Source organism: Cherax quadricarinatus, chromosome 11, assembly GCF_038502225.1.
Source record: "Cherax quadricarinatus isolate ZL_2023a chromosome 11, ASM3850222v1, whole genome shotgun sequence".
In the NCBI taxonomy this organism is placed as follows: domain Eukaryota; kingdom Metazoa; phylum Arthropoda; class Malacostraca; order Decapoda; family Parastacidae; genus Cherax; species Cherax quadricarinatus.
The window spans coordinates 5,058,134-5,079,630 of NC_091302.1; the positions used below are offsets into that span (position 1 = coordinate 5,058,134).

General features: G+C 38.5%; 1 protein-coding gene across 3 annotated transcripts in view; it reads left to right on the plus strand.

The window, feature by feature from the left end:
* Helz (Helicase with zinc finger) overlaps window positions 1-21,497 on the plus strand; it is a 132,184-nt gene that overhangs the window by 16,610 nt on the left and 94,077 nt on the right. For all 3 annotated transcript variants that reach the window (XM_053775214.2, XM_053775216.2, XM_053775215.2), the window contains exon 2: window positions 9,215-9,333. The gene's annotated coding sequence lies outside the window, so the exon portion shown is untranslated. The remainder of the gene's footprint in view (window positions 1-9,214; window positions 9,334-21,497) is intronic.

The window sequence follows — 21,497 nt, forward strand, 5'->3', positions numbered from 1 at the left end:
CTTAAATCTCTCAAACCAACCTTTGCTGGCCTTAAATTCACTCATATCAACACTATTTGCAGGCAATTTCGTTACCAGATCGTTGTGCAACTGCCTAGCCTTTTCACAAATAATCAAAGTCATAAGACTATCTCCTGCTAATTGTTTCTCATTTATCCACATCAATAATAACTTCTCAACCTCTTCGAGTATTGGTGATCTCTTTTTTGTCAGCATAGTTACCCCCTTTGCAACAACAGCATCCTTGATTTCCTTTTTCTTGGCCACTATGGAACATATGGTTGCGTAGAGTTTCTTATACATCCTGGCCAGTTTGGCCGCACTTGTGCCACTTTCATATTGTTCAATGATGTTTTTCTTAAATTCAATCGTATTTCTCACCTTCTTTACCACAGGCTTGGCACTAGGAGCTTTCTTTGGAGCCATGGTAGCTTATTTAGTACTTGCAAGCACTAAAATGAGTGGAATATTATGAAATATTTCGTAGGAGCACGTGAGGGGATCTTCGCTAACTGGTAAACAATGCCAGACTGGCTGGGTAGGGAGGCCGCCCCGGCTCACACCGTGCGTATGCGTCCCTGACGAACTACTATTCGCGAGTCAACCTATGGTTAGCGAGCCCATGTTTATACGAAAATATCCCTATGATTTTCGAAATCTATGATTCCCGAGGACTACGAAAAACGAGGGACCACTGTATTTTGATTATGCTAGTATATTAGCCCTTAAACTGTCCAAACGTAGATCTATGTTCACTCGCATGGCGCTCTGAATATTTTGAAAACTAAAAAAATTTGTTTTTCTTTTAAAGTGAATAGCACATTTTTCTACATGTTATAGAATTAAAAAAAAAAATTAGGGTCAGTATTTTTCGAGATATAAGACCGTTCTGGATGCTCACCTGACGGCAACATCGACCCCTGCCACTTGCAAAAGTGTTGCCGATATACCTTTTGTTCTCATTTTTGTTTTAATTTATATATTTTTTATCTTCTGATAATTACAATTTATAATAGCTAATCTTTGTTCTGACTCTAATATTAGGTACTGAAATAGTGCTCAAATATTCACAATCACATTAACAAGTGAACATCTACACCTGCCTGGGTTATTTACTATTGTCTAGAAATATATACAAAATATTTATAGGTGCCAGCAATGTTTTAGATATCCTGGCATATATCTTGAAGCATGTTGTTATGAAAGGCATCCCTATACTGTTGACAGCCCAGTGACATTTGATGACTGCCCACTGCTCCAGCTAACCCTAGCTGTATTTGTTATGACTGTTGCACACAAACATGTCTTGTTTCTCTGTCTATTTATCTATCTGTCTATCTGTCTGCCTGTCTTCCTGTCTATCTATCTATCTGTCTCTGTTTATCCATCTGCCTGTCTATCTGTCTCTGCTTGTCTGTCTTTCTGTCTGCCTCGAGTATAGGATATCAAACTCCTTGAAGAATCGTGTTATGACATCTGTTATCAGCTCGGTGACATTTGATAAATGGGTGCTTGGGGAGCCCTGGCTTTATTTGTTTTCACTTATACCCACAAACATGTTTCTGTCTATTTGTCTGTCTCTGTCTATCTATCTATCTATTTGTCTGTCTGTCTATCTTTGCCTGGAATTTTTGGATTATCCTAGGTAATTTACACTATGTATAATAACTTCTTGTGTACATGTGAGACAGAGATATAGATAGACAGAGATACAGATAGACAGATATATAGACAGATAGAGATATAGACAGACAGACAGCCAGAGACAGCCAAAACAAGCCAGCTGGCCAGCCTACCGAATACATAAGAACATAAGAAGGAACACTGCAGCAGGCCTACTGGCCCACGCAAGGCAGGTACATGCCACACTCCCCCTCCCCCCCGGCTTAGACAAATGACCCACCTAGTCAGGTCACATCCATTGACTAGCATAAGCTAGTCAGGTCCAACTCACACCCACCCACACTCACTCTTGTATTTATCTAACCTGTTTTTACTTTCCTCTTAAAATGGGAGTGTTAATGCGACATGGCATCAGTGAATTCCTGGTGTTTGCCAGGTTGTTTGCTTTAGCTGGTACTCAGTTGAACTGGTGCTCCCACAAGGTACTAAGTGCTCCCAGATTTTTTAATAGTGCGCATACTGAGTGCACAGGCCCATTCTTTAATGTCTAGGCGACTCAAGCGTATTGTGCCAAATTTGAAGGAATGAAAAATAAAACGTTGATCTACGTTTGGAGCACTATGCATGCAAACGTTGATCTACGTTTGGACAGTTTAAGGGTTAAAAGCATTCAGTCATTCAATATAATAATTTTGATGAGTATTATAATAAGAGTGAAGCTGGTTATCTGAACTGATACACAATATGAGTAGATAGTATATGTCTGTCTTTTAATATATAAGAATGGAAGAAAAATGGAACAAGAACAGGAACAATATTGGATGGAGGACAGGGTTTTAAGATATGTTTGGCATAATAAATTGTTGCCAGGATCACATCAGGATAAGGAGGTGGTTTTTGACACTAGTTTTGAAATGGTTGGCAGACAGGGAACCTCTGGAATCTTCGGGCAAAGAGTTCCGTATTTTAGATCCTGTTACGTGTATTGAGTTTTTACATAAGGCTGAGTCAGACACGGAGGAATATCATAGAGATTTTTGTGTCTGAGTTCTGTTGCCGCTGTCAAAAAAGAGTTTCAGGGTACTACCTACCTGGAGGGTCTACCTGGAGGGTATTCCGGGGGTCAACGCCCCTGTATAGTATAAACAGTAGTATGAGTGAATTTTATGTATATTAAGTAAATTTAACTTTTGAAGAGTGGGAGAGTGTGTTGCCTGGCACTAGACTGGGTGTTCATACACACAGCTGGTTTTTGTTGAGTTTTTGTTGGCTCTAGATGATTTACAGTAGTGGATCCTCATGCACAAATGGCATAGGTGTGATAGGGATAGATTAAAGGGTGGTATAATATAAGTAGTGCTGTTTTAGGTATATAGTAATGTAATGAAGTAATGAAGTTGTCATCTGTAAACAGTACAGGTCTAAGTTGAGATACATTTTGAAGATCTTTGATGTATACAGTAGGGCCCCACTTATTCGGTAGGTTAGGTTCCAGGCTACTGCCAGAAAGCAGACTTCGCTGGAAAGCAGAACTCCATTTTTTCCATTTATAAATACATATAAATGCCAGATAACAAGTTTAAACTAACATATATTAAGTTAGCAATAGAACTAGGCATTAAAAAGTAAAATACACACAGAGTACACTCATTATTTACCTCAAAATATTTGTAGTCTTAATGTAGGGCAAAAGGTGAGTAGTATTTACTCTAAGAAGTCAGGTGTGGTAGCCCTCCTGGCCACCCCACTCACACATACTATACTACGATGCTTAACCCTTTGACTGTCGCGGCCGTATATATACATGTACATCTTACGAGGTACCGTGTTTGACGTATATATACTCATAAATTCTAGCGGCTTCAAATCAAGAAGGAGAAAGCTGATAGGCCCACATGTGAGAGAATGGGTCTGTGTGGTCAGTGTGCACCATATAAAAAAACTCCTAGAGCACCCAGTGCATAATGAGAAAAAAAAACTTCGACCTTTTTTTTAATTAAAATGCCGAATTTGTGGTCTATTTTCATATAGTATTTATGGTTGTATTCTCATTTTCTTGGTCTCATTTGATAGAATGGAAAACATATTATAGAAATAGAGGTGATTTTGATTGATTTTACTATAAAAAGAACCTGGAAATGGAGCTCAAAGTAGGGGAAATGTTTGATTTTTGTCGATGTTCAAAAGTAAACAAATGATGTCATTGTCCAATAAATGTCCGACTAGCCATTCTAATATGCAGTCATGAATGGGTTGATGTTATTTATACAATTATTACAGTATTGGAGTAGTCTGCATAATAGTAAATCTATTTTTTGTTTGAATAAAAATTCAAAATAGAAAGCAAGAGTAATATCAGAGGGGCCTGGAGACATGACTGATGAACAAAGAAAATGTTATTTTAGAGCCAGGAATGTCTGCATTGTTCATTCTGGACTTTATTTTGAAATTGTCTTATTTTTTAATTTTTGTGAAATTGGCCAAATTGCAAATTTCTGACCACGTTATTGGGTAGTTGAAATTGGTAAATGGGCAATTTCTTGTACTCAATCGATAGAAAAAATGGAGTTCTAAAGAAATAGCTATAAGTTTGGTCGACTGAAACAATGGAATTAGCCGAAAATAGGGCTCATAGTGGGCGAAATCGCCGATTTGTAAATATTGCCGAGGTCGCTAACTTCGCGAGAGCGTAATTCCGTCAGTTTTCCATCAAATTTCGTTTTTTTGGTGTGATTACAATCAGGAAAAGATTTTTTTTTTTTTTTTTTTTTTTTAAATTTTGCGACACCAGGAGACACCTCAGGATTAGGGGTTGCGACAGTCAAGGAGTTAAAGTTCCATAGATCGATAAAATGCATATACAGAAGATGCATTACTTAAATATTTGTAGTCCTAATGGTCTTAATGTAGGGTGAGAGGTGAAAAGTATTTATTTGTAGAAAGTCGTGTGGGAGGTATGGCATCCTGCCTGGCCACTTGTACCTACTATGACATTAAGCTCCCTAGAGCGATAAAATGCATATATAGTACACTCATTAATTACCTTAAAATATTTGTAGTCTTAATGTAGGGTGAGAGGTGAGTTTTATTTATATGAAGTCAGGTTGGGTAGCCAGGAAGGGCAGCCCTCCCCACCCCACCCACACATAATGTACACAAATCAGATGAACGTGTCTGGTCTTCATCACAAGTCCTACAAGTTGCCTGGCTACCACAAGTCCTACAAGTTGCCTGGCTACCACAAGTTGCCTGGCTACCACAAGTCCTACAAGTCATCTAGCTACCACAAGTCCTACAAGCCACCTGGCTACCACATCCCATATTTATGTTAATTTATTGCACTGTGGGGTGTATTTAGACGGATTAAGCAAAATGTCTATACGTATTAACATTTTATACGATATTTAATGCTCCTTAGAGTGATTATTATTGTGTTATCATTATTATCATTATCATTAATATGGCATCTTCAAGACTAATAAGACACTCTTAGTGATTTTAATGTGTACCTGCGTGCCAGCACAGTGTGTAAGTTTACTTAGGTACAGGTACACATACGTATAATTATCGGTTATAATAATAATGTAGGTATGTAGTCCACCTGGGCTACATAGCTACACGATATTTAATGTGGCCCAGAGCCGTATTATTACCATCGACATACCATGTTCACTGACTTTAATTGTTTCTAACAACTGCCTTTAGATGTCATCATAAACAAAGGGAGAAGTGATGAATAACTCAAGCTGAGAATTGTAAACAAAAACGTTATGTATTAACCCTTTGAGGGTCGACAGGCCCTCTCCGAAACTCGTTCTCAGGGTCGGCCAAATTTAAAAAAAAAAAAATTATTTTCTCTTATGAAAAGATAGAGAATGTTTTCCCGATCATAAAGACACCAAAAGTTTGAAATTTGATAGAAAACTCACGTAATTATGCTCTCGCAAAGTTAGCGGTCTCGGCGATGTTTACGCATCGGCGATTTTGCCCACTTTGAGCCCCATTTTCGGCCAATTTCACTGTACTAGTCGACAAAAAACATGAATATTTCGCTAGAACTCCATTTTTTCTATCGAATGGGTGCAAGAAACCACCCATTTATGAAATTCAACTATCCAGTACAGTGGTCAGAATTTAGCAATTTTGCCAATTTCACACAAATTTCAAAAGATGCCAATTTCCGAATAGGGTCCAGAATAAACAAGAAAGACATTCCTGGCACTAAAATGACATTTCCTCTAGTCATTAGTCACGTCTCAAGGCCCCTCTTATATTCTTTTGCTTTCCACTTTGAATTTTTATTCTCACAAAAAGTATAAGATTTACTGTTATGCAGACTACTGCATTAGTGTAAAAAATGGTATAAATATTATTGGTGCACTTGTGAAAGAATATTAGACTCACCAGTTGACGTGTATTGCACGCTTGGCACGATTTGTTTACTTTTGAAGTTTGGTAAAAATCGAACATTTCTGCTAATTTGAGCTCAATTTCAAGGCACCTTTCATTGTAAAACCAGTCAAAATCATCTCAATTTCTGTAATATGTCTTCCATTCTATAAAATGAGACCAAGAAAACTAGAATACAACAATAAATACCATACGAAAATACACTGCAAAGTCGCTGATTTATTCCAAAAAAATGGTCAAAGTTTTTTTTTTTCTCATTATGCACTGTGTGCTGCAGGATTTTTTTTAGACTGTGCACACTGACCACATAGACCCATTCTTTCATATGAAGGCCTACCAGCTTTCTCCCACTAGATTTGAGGCCGCTAGAATTTATGCGTACTAGTACGTCAAAAACCCCTACCCGTAAGACGTACTAGTACGACCAAAACCCTCAAAGGGTTAAAGGGAGTGACAATGTTTTCTCTCCACTCGGCTACCACACCTCCATAGTACATAAACAAAATGTTTGTGTTATGTAACGTGTTTCTTATATAATTTTGAAGAAAATATAGATGGATTAATGAAAATGTCTGTATCAAAGTAAAATAAGACATTTAACCCTTTCAGGGTTTCGGCCGTACTAGTATGGCTTACGACCCAGGGTTTTTGACGTACTAGTATGCCTAAATTCTAGCGCCCTCAAATCTAGTGAGAGAAAGCTGGTAGGCCTACACATGAAAGAATGGGCCTAGGGGGTCAGTGTGTGCAGTATAAAAAAAAACCCTGCAGCACACAGTACATAATGAGAAAAAAAAAAACTTTGACCATGTTTTTGTATTAAAACAGCGACTTTGCACTGTATTTTCCTATGGTATTTATTGTTGTACTCTAGTTTTCCTAGTCTCATTTTTATAGAATGGAAGACATATTACAGAAATTGAGATGATTTTGACTAATTTTACAAAGAAAAGTACCTTGAAATTGAGCTCAAATTAGCAGAACTGTTCGATTTTTACCAAAGTTCAAAAGTAAACAAATCATGCTATGCGTCCAATACACTTCAACTGGTGAGTCTAATATTCTTTCACAAGTGCGCTGATATTATTCATACCATTTCTACACCAATGCAGTACTCTGCATAACAGTAAATCTATTTTTTTGTGAGAATAAAAATTCAAAGTGGAAAGCAAAAGAATGTAAGAGGGGTGTGGGGACGTGACTAATGAGCAGAGGAAATGTTATTTTAGTGCCAGGAATGTCTTTCTTCTTTATTCTGGACCCTATTCGGAAATTGGCATCTTTTGAAATTTGTGTGAAATTGGCAAAATTGCTAAATTCTGAACACTGTATTGGATAGTTGAAATTGGTAAATGGGTGGTTTCTTGTACTCATTTGATAGAAAAAATGGAGTTCTAGCAAAATAGTTATGATTTTTGTCGACAAGTACACTGAATTGGCCGAAAACAGGGCTCAAAGTGGGCAAAATCGCCGATGCGTAAACATCATCAAGACCGCTAACTTTGTGAGAGCATAATTCCGCAAGTTTTCGATCAAATTTCATACTTTTGATGTCATTATGATCGGGAAAAGATTCTCTATCTCTTCATAAGAAAAAATAATTTTTTTTTTTTTTGAAATTTGGCCGACCCTGAAAACAAGTCTCTGAGAGGGCATGTCGACCCTGAAAGGGTTAATGTGCCCAAGAGTGATTATTATTAGTACGTATTTCGTAATGTTTTCCCTCCACCCGGCAACCACACCTCCATAGCATATAAACATGTTTATATGCTATGTAACATGTTTCTTATATAATTTTGAAGAAAATATCATAGATGGATTAGTGAAAATGTCTGTATTGATGTAAAATTAGATATTTAATGTGCCCAAGAGTGATTATTGTTACATAATAGAGAGATGTGCTCATGGGGAATGTAAACAAACCGGGTGGCCTGTGCCGTATTTGAAAAGTCACTTGCCATATAGAAAGTTTTGGTTATAATTTGAGATCGCCGTATTAGCAGAACGCCGTAAGGCGAAATGCCGAAAAGCGGGGCCCTACTGTATAAGGAAAACCAGAGGGCCAAGAGGCACCCCTTTGTTGATAGATCGTGTTGATGCGGTTATTCCCTTGATACTATAATGCTTTAGTTTAAGGTGCAGTGTATTGTTGTCTGCAGTATCGAAAGCTTTCCTAAGGTCTATAAAGAGACCCCAATGAATATTCTCTATTTTCAAGAGATGAATAAAGTAAATCTAGTATTTTTATAATTGCATTATTTGTGCTTTTATTTGACCTGAATCCAAACTGGGATGGGTTGGGTATATTGACTGACACTAGGAAAGAGTATAGTCTCCTGTGTATTAATTTTACTGTTACATGTATAAGCATAATTTGGTTAGATTATGGATTAGGTAATTCTTCACATGTAGCAGTACACAGGACATTGCTGAGATACAACAATAACAACATATTTGGTACAGTATTTACATCCTGTTTAGGTGCAGCTTATGGGATATAGTAATCATATGTCTTGTCTAACTTGTATTTCCTGTGTATTTTTGTTTCAGTCATTTGTATGAATTTATTGTTTAACCTGTTTTTTTTGTTTTGTCGATTTTGTTATGTGTTGTGAAAAAATTAATTTCTGTTTGGTAGTAGTAATTGTTCATGAGGGTGCTTGGTGCTAGCGAAGGGCTCTTGATCTTAGAAATTAGAGCTACTCTTTCTTTCTTTGGATCAAATCTGATTACTTCCCATTCCCTAGCCTGTATTTCTATTATGAGCTGAGCACTTCACATTGATAACAAGTGCTGTAGTCATTCACAAGAAACTAAAATACTTTTTTTGAAATTCAATGTAATATCCCCTCCCATTTTTTCTGGTAATTTTTTGCTATACTATAATTTTTGCATTAGGAGCCGGCTGATGTAGTATTGTACAATGCATTACTTTTCGTTAAACACAGCAAATAATGTCGGTGTGACCGATGATTCTTGTTAATTATTGATGTCATAATGCATTTATTCAGAAATTATTAACTTTAAAATGTGTTCTTCAATGAACATCATAAATGAAATATATATTTTAGTCATGTCACCATATGGAGAAGACCCGGGCCGGAAGTACCGGCAAACCTCTAATGAATGAAGTCATGATAATTGTTACATATTTGTTATACTGATAAGTAAATGTTTGCAGGTGCTGTACGAGTTTTCTAGGAATGTATTCACGGACTCTGTAGCAAAGCTGATATTAACGCTGAAGAAAATACAGAAGTCAAAGATCTATGATGGACACCTTGAAAACTTCTACATAATGTAAGATTTGCTTGTGTTTGATATTTAACATTGATGTCCGTAATGATAGAAGTGGGTTATATTGCGAAGATTCACACAGCTAAAAATAGTAATCAAAACCATCTCCACTATTCTGTTGCTGTTAATTAATTGTCCAAGAAATTTTAATTTAATTCATATTAAGCGCTAAATCCATGTGGGTTATTCCACACAAGACATGATGGAGGCTTGTTTGCTGAGTGAAAGACAGATGCGCTTTCCATTTGTACTAACCAATAGGGGATATGTGAGTATAAAAGGGAAGTGCATCTCAGCAGAGGAAGGATCAAACCTTCACCATGTCTTGTGCTGTATGACCCACATGGGTTTAGCGCTTAATGTGAATTATTAAATTAAATTTAAATTTCTCTGACAACAGCAACTGAATATTGGAGGGGTAATCTGATTGTGATGTCAGCACATTTCTGGAAGAACTGTAGTTGAGTGAATATTGGTAAATGTGTTTCATCCTTGGGTCACCCTGCCTTGGCGAGAGATGTTTTTGATTCCTGTTTTTAGCTGATGTGAGCCTTGGTTTTAGGAAACAAGAAACTGAGCCAGTGAAGGCATTTGCAAATTGTATATTATTAAAAGCTCAGAATGCCTAGATGCTTGATGCCTAAAAGCAAAGAAAGTATTGAGTTTTGAAAGTTAGATTATTAGGCATCTTGAGAATGGTATGTGAGCTTATGCTTTGGGCATCTTGAGAATGGTGTGGGAGCTTATGCTTTGGGCTGTTGTAAGGGATTACTGAGTTGACAGTATGCTCAATAAGACCTAGTGAACAAATAATATAAACTCATGTCTGGTGTTCAACACTATTGGCTCTAGAGATAATGGTTTAGGATGGAACAAAATTTCCAAAGTTTCCTTTCTAAATTGTGGGTTATCCCTTTGACTGTCGCAGGCCCCTTTCTGAAACTGTCATTCTATGTCGATAAATTTAAAAAAAAAAAAAAAAATTCTTATGAAATGATAGAGAATCTTTTCCCGATGGTAATGACACCAAAAGTTCGAGATTTGGTCAAAAACTCACGGACTTACGCTCCCGCGAAGTTAGCGGTCTCGGCAACATATGTGTATCGGCGATTTCGCTGACTTTGAGCGCTGTTTTCAGCCAGTTTCGTTGTTCCAGTTGACCAAACTCATAGCTATTTCTTTAGAACTCCATTTTATCTATCAGCTGAGTACAAGAAACTGCCCATTTACCAATTTGAACTACCCAATATAGTGGTCAGAAATTGGCAATTTGGCCAATTTCATGCAAATTAAAAAAGATGCCAATTTCAAAATAGGGTCCAGAATAAACAATATAGACATTCTTGGCACTAAAATAACATATCCTCTGTTCATTAGTCACATCTCTAGGCCCCTCTTATATTATTATTGCTTTCTATTTTGATTTTTTATTCATACAAAAAAATACAAAATTTACTGTTATGCAGACTACTGCATTATTGTAAAAATGGTATAAATAATATCAGTGCACTAGTGAAAGAATATTAGACTCCCCAGTTGACATGTATTGGACGTGTGGTGTGATTTGTTTACTCCTGAACATTGGTAAAAATCGAACATATCCGCTACTTTGAGCTCAGTTTCAAGGTCGTTTTCATCGTCAAAGTAATGAAAATCATCTCTATTTCTGTAATATGTTTTCCATTTTATCACCTAAGACCATGAAAATGCGAATACAACGATAAATACTATACGAAAATACACCTCAAAATCAGCATTTTAATCCAAAAAAAAAAACGATCAGTTTTTTTTTCTCATTACGCACAGTGTGCTGCAGGATTTTTTTATGTGGTGCACACTGACCACACAGACCCATTCTCTCACATGTGGGCCTACCAGCTTTCTCCTGCTTGATTTGAAGCCGCTAGAATTATTGAGTATATATATGTCAGAAACAGTGGCGCGTAAGACGTATTTATATGGCGTTAACAGTCAAAGGGTTAATTGTGAATAAATTGTTCCTTCCACATAATCTTGTAACCTATTGTTCATGGAGAAACCTGCTAGTGGAAAATATATAACCTTTGCTGATGGAAGGGATCCAGGACTACAACAGGTACATAGGGATGAATGCGACAACCATCAGAGAAAAGGCACAACAGTTACAGGCATCCCTACAGATAATACAAAATTAATTTTATCAACCATTTTCCCCTTAGGCAGGGTGACCCAATAAAAAGAAGAAACACTTTCATCATCACACACTTCATCACTGTCTTCCCAGAGGCATACCGATACTATAGTTCAAAAACTACAACAAATTAAAATAAATTTTCGTAACAGATTTTGTGTATCAGAGACCACATGTCTAATATTTTACTCTAAATTGGTTAATATTAACATTCATTGAATAAAAGAGATGATTGGATGTGGGGAAAGCCACTGAGGGAGAAACACATTTGGTAATTGAAACTTCTCTGGTTGCCCTTCAGTAAAACATTAGATAATCCAAGTCTGAATATGTTAGTTCATGACTTTATAAAGAACACTATACAGTGGAACCTTGGCTTACGAGTGACCCAAGCCAACATTCAGGATGCGAGCTTCCCCCTCAAGGGAGGTTCCTTGATGCTGGTGAGGGGCTCCTGATCTAGGGAATTGTATCTGTGCTCCAGTTCCCTAAATTAAGCCTGAATACCTTCCATCCCCTTCCTCCACAGGCGCTGTATAATCCTAAGGGTTTAACGCTTCCCCAGTACAATAATAATATAATACAATAATGATATAATAATACATATAATAACATAATGCAGTGGACCCTCGGGTAACGATTTTAATACGTTCCAGAGAGCTTGTCCTTAACCGATTTTATTGTTAGCCGAATTAATTTTCCCTATAAGAAATAATGGAAATCCAATTAATCCGTTCCTGCTGTCAGGAGGCTTGCAGAGTAGTGCTTCAATATGATGATATGTGAGGGAAAAGTTCAATAGATAGGAGTAGCGAGGGAGTATATAGTAACAATAGTTTCATTGCCGGCTACTTGTTAAGGTAGGGTAAGTCAAGCTCCTGCTATTCCCGCCTTTTTTCCCCCTCCCCGAAAGTGATAGTTTCATTGCCGGCTACTTGTTAAGGTAGGGTAAGTCAAGCTCCCCCAATTCCCGCCTTTTTTCCCCCACCCCGAAAGTGATAGTTTGACTGCCGGCTGCTTGTTAAGGTAGGGTCAGTCTAGCTCCCGCTATCCCTTCCCCTTCTTCTTCCCCCCCCCCCCCCGAAAGGTGACGTGTGGGGCTCCGGTCCAAACAGTAATCACTAGACTCACAGCTCCCAGCACTACTGTAAGTACATGCCTGCCTTGTATTCTAGTGGATTTATTGGTTGAAAGCTTCACTTTTGACCAATAATAAACTTAGTCCTTTCGGTTTTGCTCTAAGTTGACTGTTGTAATAATCACCACATCTTTTAGGTATTGTACTTATCATGGAGAGTGATTTCTTAAGCAGTGGGTAACCTGTCTATCTTTCCAGCTTGGATGACAGAGAGGGTCACCTGCCAATCAACGAGTAAAACTGATGGAGATGGACTAACGTCCTGAGACTTCCCCTTTTTGGATTTAATTACCTGTGCACCTGTATGAAATTGCAGGATGTAACCCCTCATCATTGCAGCGGTAAAGAACCTGCTTTCCTGTCATCGGGATAGAATACTCAAGGCTATACTGTGAAGAACTAGCCAGTGGGTTGTAACCAACACCTGCGACCCCCCCCATCATCGGCAACGGCTACGATTTCAACAAGCAGTGTCACCAACACCAGACACCCAAGTTTTATATTAGCGTTGAATTCAGTTATCATTTATATTTTTCATTTTCTTTAATGTAGGATTAATATTTCATATTTAAGTGTTTTATATTTTATATTTTCTAAATAATAAAGTGTTTATGTTTGTCAGTTTTTATTCTTTTTCTATACATTAATTTTCCTGAGGAAGAGCCAGCCTTGGTAATACTGTCTGAAGTTGTTACAGGGCTGAGTAAGCCTTCACAAGTGGCGACCTTGCCAGGATCAACTCTACTGAATCAAGATTCAACTCCATCTCGAATCTACCATTGGAACTTCAACGCCGCATACCACAGACGGTTACCACCAGCCATGAGTAATCATTCTCTATGGTAGGACTACAGTACAGGTATTTAAAAGATTTGGTGATTGTTATGGTCTCAATTTATTGTAAGTCAAGTCAAGGCAGGAATACTAGTTAATTCTGACATCTATTTTTGTGTGAGCTTGAAACACTTTGGAGGATTAGACTCTAGGGACCCAAGATTTTCCAGTGACAATTTGTTTCATTGAGCTCTTTATTATATCAAGGGAACTGTCATAGGACACTCTTGATTTGTTGGTGAGAAGATTGGATGGTCAAGTGACCCCATTCTACTTACTGTTTGCTTGGAGCCGGCATAGAACCCTTCGTTTTAATTAATACATATTGTTTAATTGAAGCAGGGATCGAGCCCTCTGGTTTATTTACAGTTTGAGCGGAGCAGGAATTGAACCCTCCGTTTTCTTTAATACCCGTTTCATTTCCCCTGATAGTTAAAGTTATTCTTGCAAGCATGGAGGAATACCAGTTTTGGATGAACGCTGGAAGTAAGTTAGGAATAACAGGGAAAAATTTAGAATCTTTCATTAGTGCTAAGATCCAGGAAAGACTTGAAAGAGAGAGAAGAGAGACAGAAAGGGAAAGAGAAGAAGAAAAGGAGAGAGAGAGAATCGAAAGAGAAGAGAAAAAGGAGAGAGAGAGAATCGAAAGAGAAGAGAAAAAGGAGAAAGAGGACCTTGAAAGACAGGAGAAAAAGGAGAGAGAGAGAATTGAGAGAGAAATCCAAGAAAGACAGAAAGAGAAAGAGAAGACAAAAAGGAGCGTGATAGACTTGATCGTGAAGAAAGAGCTAGAGAACGTGAGGAACAGGCTAAAATACGTGAGGAACAGGCTAAAATACGTGAGGAACAGGCTAAAATACGTGAGGAACAGGCTAAAATAAGAGAACTTGAGGAAAGAGCAAAGGATAGAGAAGTTGAGGAAAAAGCTAGAGAACTTGAGTTAATAGAGAGAGAAAAGGATAGTGAGCTCGAAAAATCTCGCCTTGAATTAGAGAATAAAAAGTTAACTTTTACACAACAACAATTAGAGGAAGGAGTAATGGAACAACGTGCAGTCAGTGCACATATTCCAACACCTAATTTACCTCCCTTCACAGAGGGGGAAGACATAACTTCATACATTATCAGGTTTGAAAATACCGCTACCCTCTGTGAATGGCCTGCTGACACCTGGGCTACCAGGTTAGGAATGTTATTTTCTGGTACAGCCTTGAATATCTATGCAACTTTGTCGCAGGATATCATATGTAATTATAACCTACTGAAGAAGGCAATCCTTAAAGCATATCAAAAAACCACTAATTCTTACAGGAAAGATTTCAGGTATGCCACCTTACAGCCTGGCCAGAACTTTCAGCAGTTACAGGTAACACTCTTTCGTTTGTTCGACTTTTGGATAGAGAGTTCAGGAATTGGTCGCAGTTATGAATCTCTTAGAGACTTCATGGTTGCTGACCAGTTCCTGACAGCTCTTCCCCATCAGATACGAACATTCATCAGAGAACGTAATCTGATTAAAGCTGAGGAAGTTGCTGAGGCTGCTGACCTGTATGCTGAGGCTCACAATTCCTATAAAGACCTAAAGGGATCGAACCCTAAGGGCAAGGGTTCATCAGACCTTAAGAAATCAAAGCCTCTAGTGGAAAGTAAAATGACTTCTTTTATTCCTGTTTGTCATTTGTGTGGTGTTAAGGGACATAAACGTCCAGATTGTCCTTCTAAGAAGGTCCAAAAAGTTGGAAGATGTTTTAAAGACTGTAATGACCAAGCACCCTTCTGTTCAGGAACAGTTAATGGACTTTATGTATCTACCATTTTACGAGACACTGGATGCACATGTATAGTCATTTCTGATAAGCTGTTCCCTAACCTTAAAGAAACTCATTCCTCTGCTATACTTTCAGACTACTTGGGCCGTACGGACACTTTTCCTACCATCCGTTGTTACATTAGGTCTAAATGGTTCACAGGTTGGTCTGAAGCCATACTAGCTCCCATCACTTCTTGCTCCTTACTAATAGGTAATGTAAAAGGTGCCATTCTTCCATCTGAGGTTGACCTTTCATCACCAAAGATGGACATAGGTGTTTCAGATCCTCTTTCTGTAGAGTCAGAGAAGCCCCTCGAAAGTTCAGATGAGACAATGTCTCGTGAGATTCATGTGGGATTAAAAATCAGTGATGCTACTCTCGAAAGCGAGGTAGTAGGGTCACCGGTTCACTTATTAGATGAAAGTGAAGTATCACCTCCGATACTATAAATGTCTTGACTAGGGCTCAGACCAAAGCCCAGGCTTCTCCTACTGTCCATCCTTTGATTTTCCCTGACTTTAAGCCTTTAGATGTGTCGAAGGACTCCTTTGTCAATTTACAACGTAATTGCCCTTCTCTTCAGAATTGCCATAATGCTGCTAAACAAAATCAAGTTATCCAGAGGAAAAACTTTTCATATAAATTTGAATATATAAAAGGTATCTTGTACAAGTCAGTATTCAAATTAAATTCAGATGAGATAGACTATTCCATCTTAGTTGTTCCAAGTCAATGCAGAGAGACTGTTCTTAAAATGGCTCATGACCTGCCAGTGGCCGGACATTTCTCGCATCGTAAAACCTTAAATAAAATTAGGGAAACCTATTTTTGGCCAAAAATGTCCTCAGATATCACTACCTATTGTAGATCGTGTAAAGTTTGCCAACTGTCATCCTCCCGAGGTACCAGGCGAGTACCTATGGTCAAAATGCCAGTCTTTACGGTACCTTTTGAAAGAGTAGCTATTGACATCGTTGGTCCTTTATCTCCACTTTCATCTGGGAGACATAGATATATATTAACATTAGTTGATTATGCTTCGAGTTTCCCTGAAGCCATACCCTTAAAGACCATAACCACTACAGAGGTGGCTGAAGCCCTTTTGTCCATCTTCTCCAGAGTGGGCATCCCTAGAGAAATTTTGTCTGACCGTGGGACACAATTCACATCTGACTTAATGCAACATCTATACCAACTTCTGGGAGTGAAGCCTCTCTTCACCACACCCTATCATCCCAGCTGTAATGGGAGGATTGAGCGCCAGCATTTGATTCTCAAGTCCATTTTAAGGAAACTTTGCTCCCTTAAACCTAAGGAGTGGTATCGTTACCTACCCTGTGCTTTGTTTGCCATGAGGGAAGTTCCCAGTGACTCTCTGGGGTTTTCACCTTTTGAACTTCTCTATGGTAGACAGGCCAGAGACCCATTGTCCATCCTTCATGACTTATGGACTAATGAGGAGGTGAGTGCTGAGGTTCAGTCTTCTTACCAGTTTCTCCTTGACCTTAGATCCAAACTTGAGGAGACCTCTGCATCCATCCTTCATGACTTATGGACTAATGAGGAGGTGAGTGCTGAGGTTCAGTCTTTTTACCAGTTTCTCCTTGACCTTAGATCCAAACTTGAGGAGACCTCTGACATAGTTTCGAAAAACCTAAGCTTGTCAGTGGACCAGTACAAAACCTATTTTGATTCCAAAAGTCAGAGGAGAAGTTTTAAAGTAGGGGATGAAGTTCTTGTACTTTTGCCGATCAAGTCAAATAAATTATTAGTAGCATGGAAAGGTCCATATAAAGTATTAAAAATTTGTGGGAAAGTTGACTACCTCATAGAAGTCAAGGGGAAACCTAAGCTTTATCATATCAACATCCTTAAGAAATATTACCGAAGAAATTCGGTTAACTGCCTTAATAACTTTGACTTAGTTTTTCCACACGAACTTGATACGACAACTGAAGAATGTAAGGTGTGCGTAATTGACACCTCTAACTTAGACTATGATGAAGAACTACATGACTTGGTGACTCTTGACCACTCGGACGCAACCAACATTAATATTAATGAATCTTTGGATGACCATAAGAGACATGAACTACTTCAATGTGTGAGTAACTTTTCAGACGTCTTTACTGATATTCCAGGTGTTACCTCCACGGTAGTCCATAAGATTGACTTAGTGACGGACAATCCTATCAAACGAAAATTATACCCAGTTCCAGTTCACCTTAGGGATGCATTTGACCGAGAGGTAGACAAATTATTAAAACTAAAGATCATTGAACCTTCAGTATCTTCATATTGTTCACCAGTAGTCATGGTTAAGAAGGAGGATAATTCATATAGACTTGCTATTGACTTCAGAGGCCTTAATGCTATAACTCGGTGGGATGCTGAGCCTATGCCCTTAATAGATAGCGATCTACACAAATTTTATGACGCTTCCTTCTTTTCAGAGATTGATATTGAGCAGGCATATCATCAAGTAATGTTAGATCCTTCTTTTAAGCAATACACCGCTTTTCCTACACACCAAGGACTGATGCAATATAGAACTATGCCATTCGGTTTGGTAACTGCCTGTGCTACCTACGTGAGACTGATGAGAAAGGTCTTGGGTAATATGCCAAATGTTTCAGTTTATTTTGATAACATTTACGTAATGACATCCACGTGGGGCGAACATATCCAAACATTAACATCAGTTTTGCGTAGGTTACGCTCACATGGCCTCACTGCCAAGCCGAAGAAATGCTTCCTTGGGTATAACAAGATTAGATATCTTGGACTGATACTTTCTAATAACTCTCTGCAGCCTCTCCCCAGTAAGATCAAAGCTTTATTAGAATTTAAATTCCCCAAAACCAAGAAGCTCATGCGTAGCTTTCTTGGTTCTGTAAATTTTTATGCACTGTTTATCCCGAACCTTACTGATCTTACAGGCATCTTATCCAACTTCCTTAAAAAGTCTGTGAAGGAACCTCTTGAACTTTCTGACGTAGCTCGGGAAAAGTTTAATGAGATTAAAAGTATCTTTTCGAAAGACCCTATACTTAAGATTCCAGATATTAATAAAACATTTTGTTTAAGAACTGATGCCTCCAATACTGGCTTAGGTGTGGTGCTACTACAATACCATGATGGTACTCCCTTCCCTGTATGCTTCCTAAGCCGGAAACTCCTTCCCGCAGAAACGAGATACTCCACCATAGAAAAGGAATGTTTGGCCCTTGTGTGGGGTATCTCCAAACTTAAATTTTATTTGCTGGGAAAAGAATTCATTTTAGAAACGGACCACAAACCTTTGATATACCTAGAAACTTTTAAGGGAACCAACAGTCGCCTCTTGAGGTGGACATTGGCACTCCAGGCTTTTAAGTTCTATAGTGTGTATATCAGTGGTTCATCCAATTATTTCTCTGACTGGTTAAGTCGTGACAGTCAGTAGAAGATTTCTTGCCTTACGCGACTTCCATATGTTAGAACTTTTTCCTCGCCTATTCTTATTCTCCTTGACTATAAGTCTTGGTATGGGGGATTGTGAGGGAAAAGTTCAATAGATAGGAGTAGCGAGGGAGTATAATACATGTAGTAACAATAGTTTCATTGCCGGCTACTTGTTAAGGTAGGGTAAGTCAAGCTCCCGCTATTCCCGCCTTTATTCCCCCTCCCCGAAAGTGATAGTTTCATTGCCGGCTACTTGTTAAGGTAGGGTAAGTCAAGCTCCCCCTATTCCCGCCTTTTTTCCCCCACCCCGAAAGTGATAGTTTGACTGCCGGCTGCTTGTTAAGGTAGGGTCAGTCTAGCTCCCGCTATCCCTTCCCCTCCTTCTTCTTCCCCCCCCCCCCCCCCCGAAAGGTGACGTGTGGGGCTCCGGTCCAAACGGTAATCACTAGACTCACAGCTCCTAGCACTACTGTAAGTACATGCCTGCCTTGTATTCTAGTGGATTTATTGGTTGAAAGCTTCACTTTTGACCAATAATAAACTTAGTCCTTTCAGTTTTGCTCTAAGTTGAGTGTTGTAATAATCACCACATCTTTTAGGTATTGTACTTATCATGGAGAGTGATTTCTTAAGCAGTAGGTAACCTGTCTATCTTTCCAGCTTGGATGACAGAGAGGGTCACCTGCCAATCAACGAGTAGAACTGATGGAGATGGACTAACGTCCTGAGACTTCCCCTTTTTGGATTTAATTACCTGTGCACCTGTATGAAATTGCAGGACGTAACCCCTCATCATTGCAGCGGTAAAGAATCTGCTTTCCTGTCATCGGGATAGAATACTCAAGGTTATACTGTGAAGAACTAGCCAGTGGGTTGTAACCAACACCTGCGACCCCCCCCCCATCATCGGCAACGGCTACGATTTCAACAAGCAGTGTCTCACCAACACCAGACACCCAAGTTTTATATTAGCGTTGAATTCAGTTATCATTTATATTTTTCATTTTTCATTTTCTTTAATGTAGGGTTAATATTTCATATTTAAGTGTTTTATATTTTATATTTGTTTTTTCCCTCATCAATTCTATGATTAACCTCATCCTTCATAAATCCATCCGCCGACACTTCAACTCCCAAGTATCTGAATGTTTTCAGATACTTGGGAGTTGAAGTGTCGGCAGATGGATTTATGAAGGATGAGGTTAATCATAGAATTGATGAGGGAAAAAAGGTGAGTGGTGCGTTGAGGTATATGTGGAGTCAAAAAACGTTATGTATGGAGGCAAAGAAGGGACTGTATGAAAGTATAGTAGTACCAACACTCTTATGTGGATGTGAAGCTTGGGTGGTAAATGCAGCAGCGAGGAGACGGTTGGAGGCAGTGGAGATGTCCTGTCTAAGGGCAACGTGTGGTGTAAATATTATGCAGAAAATTCGGAGTGTGGAAATTAGGAGAAGGTGTGGAATTAATAAAAGCATTAGTCAGAGGGCAGAAGAGGGGTTGTTGAGGTGGTTTGGTCATTTAGAGAGAATGGATCAAAGTAGAATGACATGGAAAGCATATAAATCTATAGGGGAAGGAAAGAGGGGTAGGGGTTGTCCTCGAAAGGGTTGGAAAGAGGGGGTAAAGGAGGTTTTGTGGGCGAGGGGCTTGGACTTCCAGCAAGCGTGCATGAGCGTGTTAGATAGGAGTGAATGGAGACGAATGATACTTGGGACCTGACGATCTGTTGGAGTGTGAGCAGGGTAATATTTAGTGAAGGGATTCAGGGAAACCGGTTATTTTCATATAGTCGGACTTGAGTCCTGGAAATGGGAAGTACAATGCCTGCACTTTAAAGGAGGGGTTTGGGATATTGGCAGTTTGGAGGGATATGTTGTGTATCTTTATACGTATATGCTTCTAAGCTGTTGTATTCTGAGCACCTCTGCAAAAGCAGTGATAATGTATGAGTGTGGTGAAAGTGTTGAATGATGATGAAAGTATTTTCTTTTTGGGGATTTTCTTTCTTTTTTGGGTCACCCTGCCTCGGTGGGAGACGTCCGACTTGTTGAAAAAAAAAAAAATTCTAAATAATGAAGTGTTTATGTTTGTCAGTTTTTATTCTTTTTCTATACATTAATTTTCCTGAGGAGGACCCAGCCTTGGTAATACTGTCTGAAGTTGTTACAGGGCTGAGTAAGCCTTCACATGCTATTATCATATTCATATTCATATAGTTTATTTGGGCATGATACATAGTTGTATAAGGAATTATAGTAGTTGGGTGTACATGCCAAAAGCCCCTTGTATGCAGAGCATTATGGGCAGGCTTAAAATTAACTTAAAATTAACAAGCAATGAAAGATTCAGTGGTAGAAATTACAGAAAACAATTTACAGTATTAAGTACAATTGAGTATTTGAAACAATAAAATTTGAACATTTTGATATTGAAGCATTATAGTTGTACAAATTTGTTGCATTACAATGTATAACAAACAAGATGATCAATTTACTGTATGTTGTCTTGAAGTTTTAAGATTTAAGTAATTGGGAGAATTATTGGTAATGTTAAATATTGAGTGTAAATATTGGGCGAGTAAATGGTTTTTTAGAAGTCTTAAATTGATTTTCAGGCCTGGTTACTTTAAATTGATTTTCAGGCCTGGTTACTTTAGTATGTTCTGGTAATGAATTCCAGATTTTGGGGCCCTTTATGTGCATAGAGTTTTTACACAGTGTGATATGGACACGGGGTACATCAATAAGAGATCTGTGTCTTGTGTTA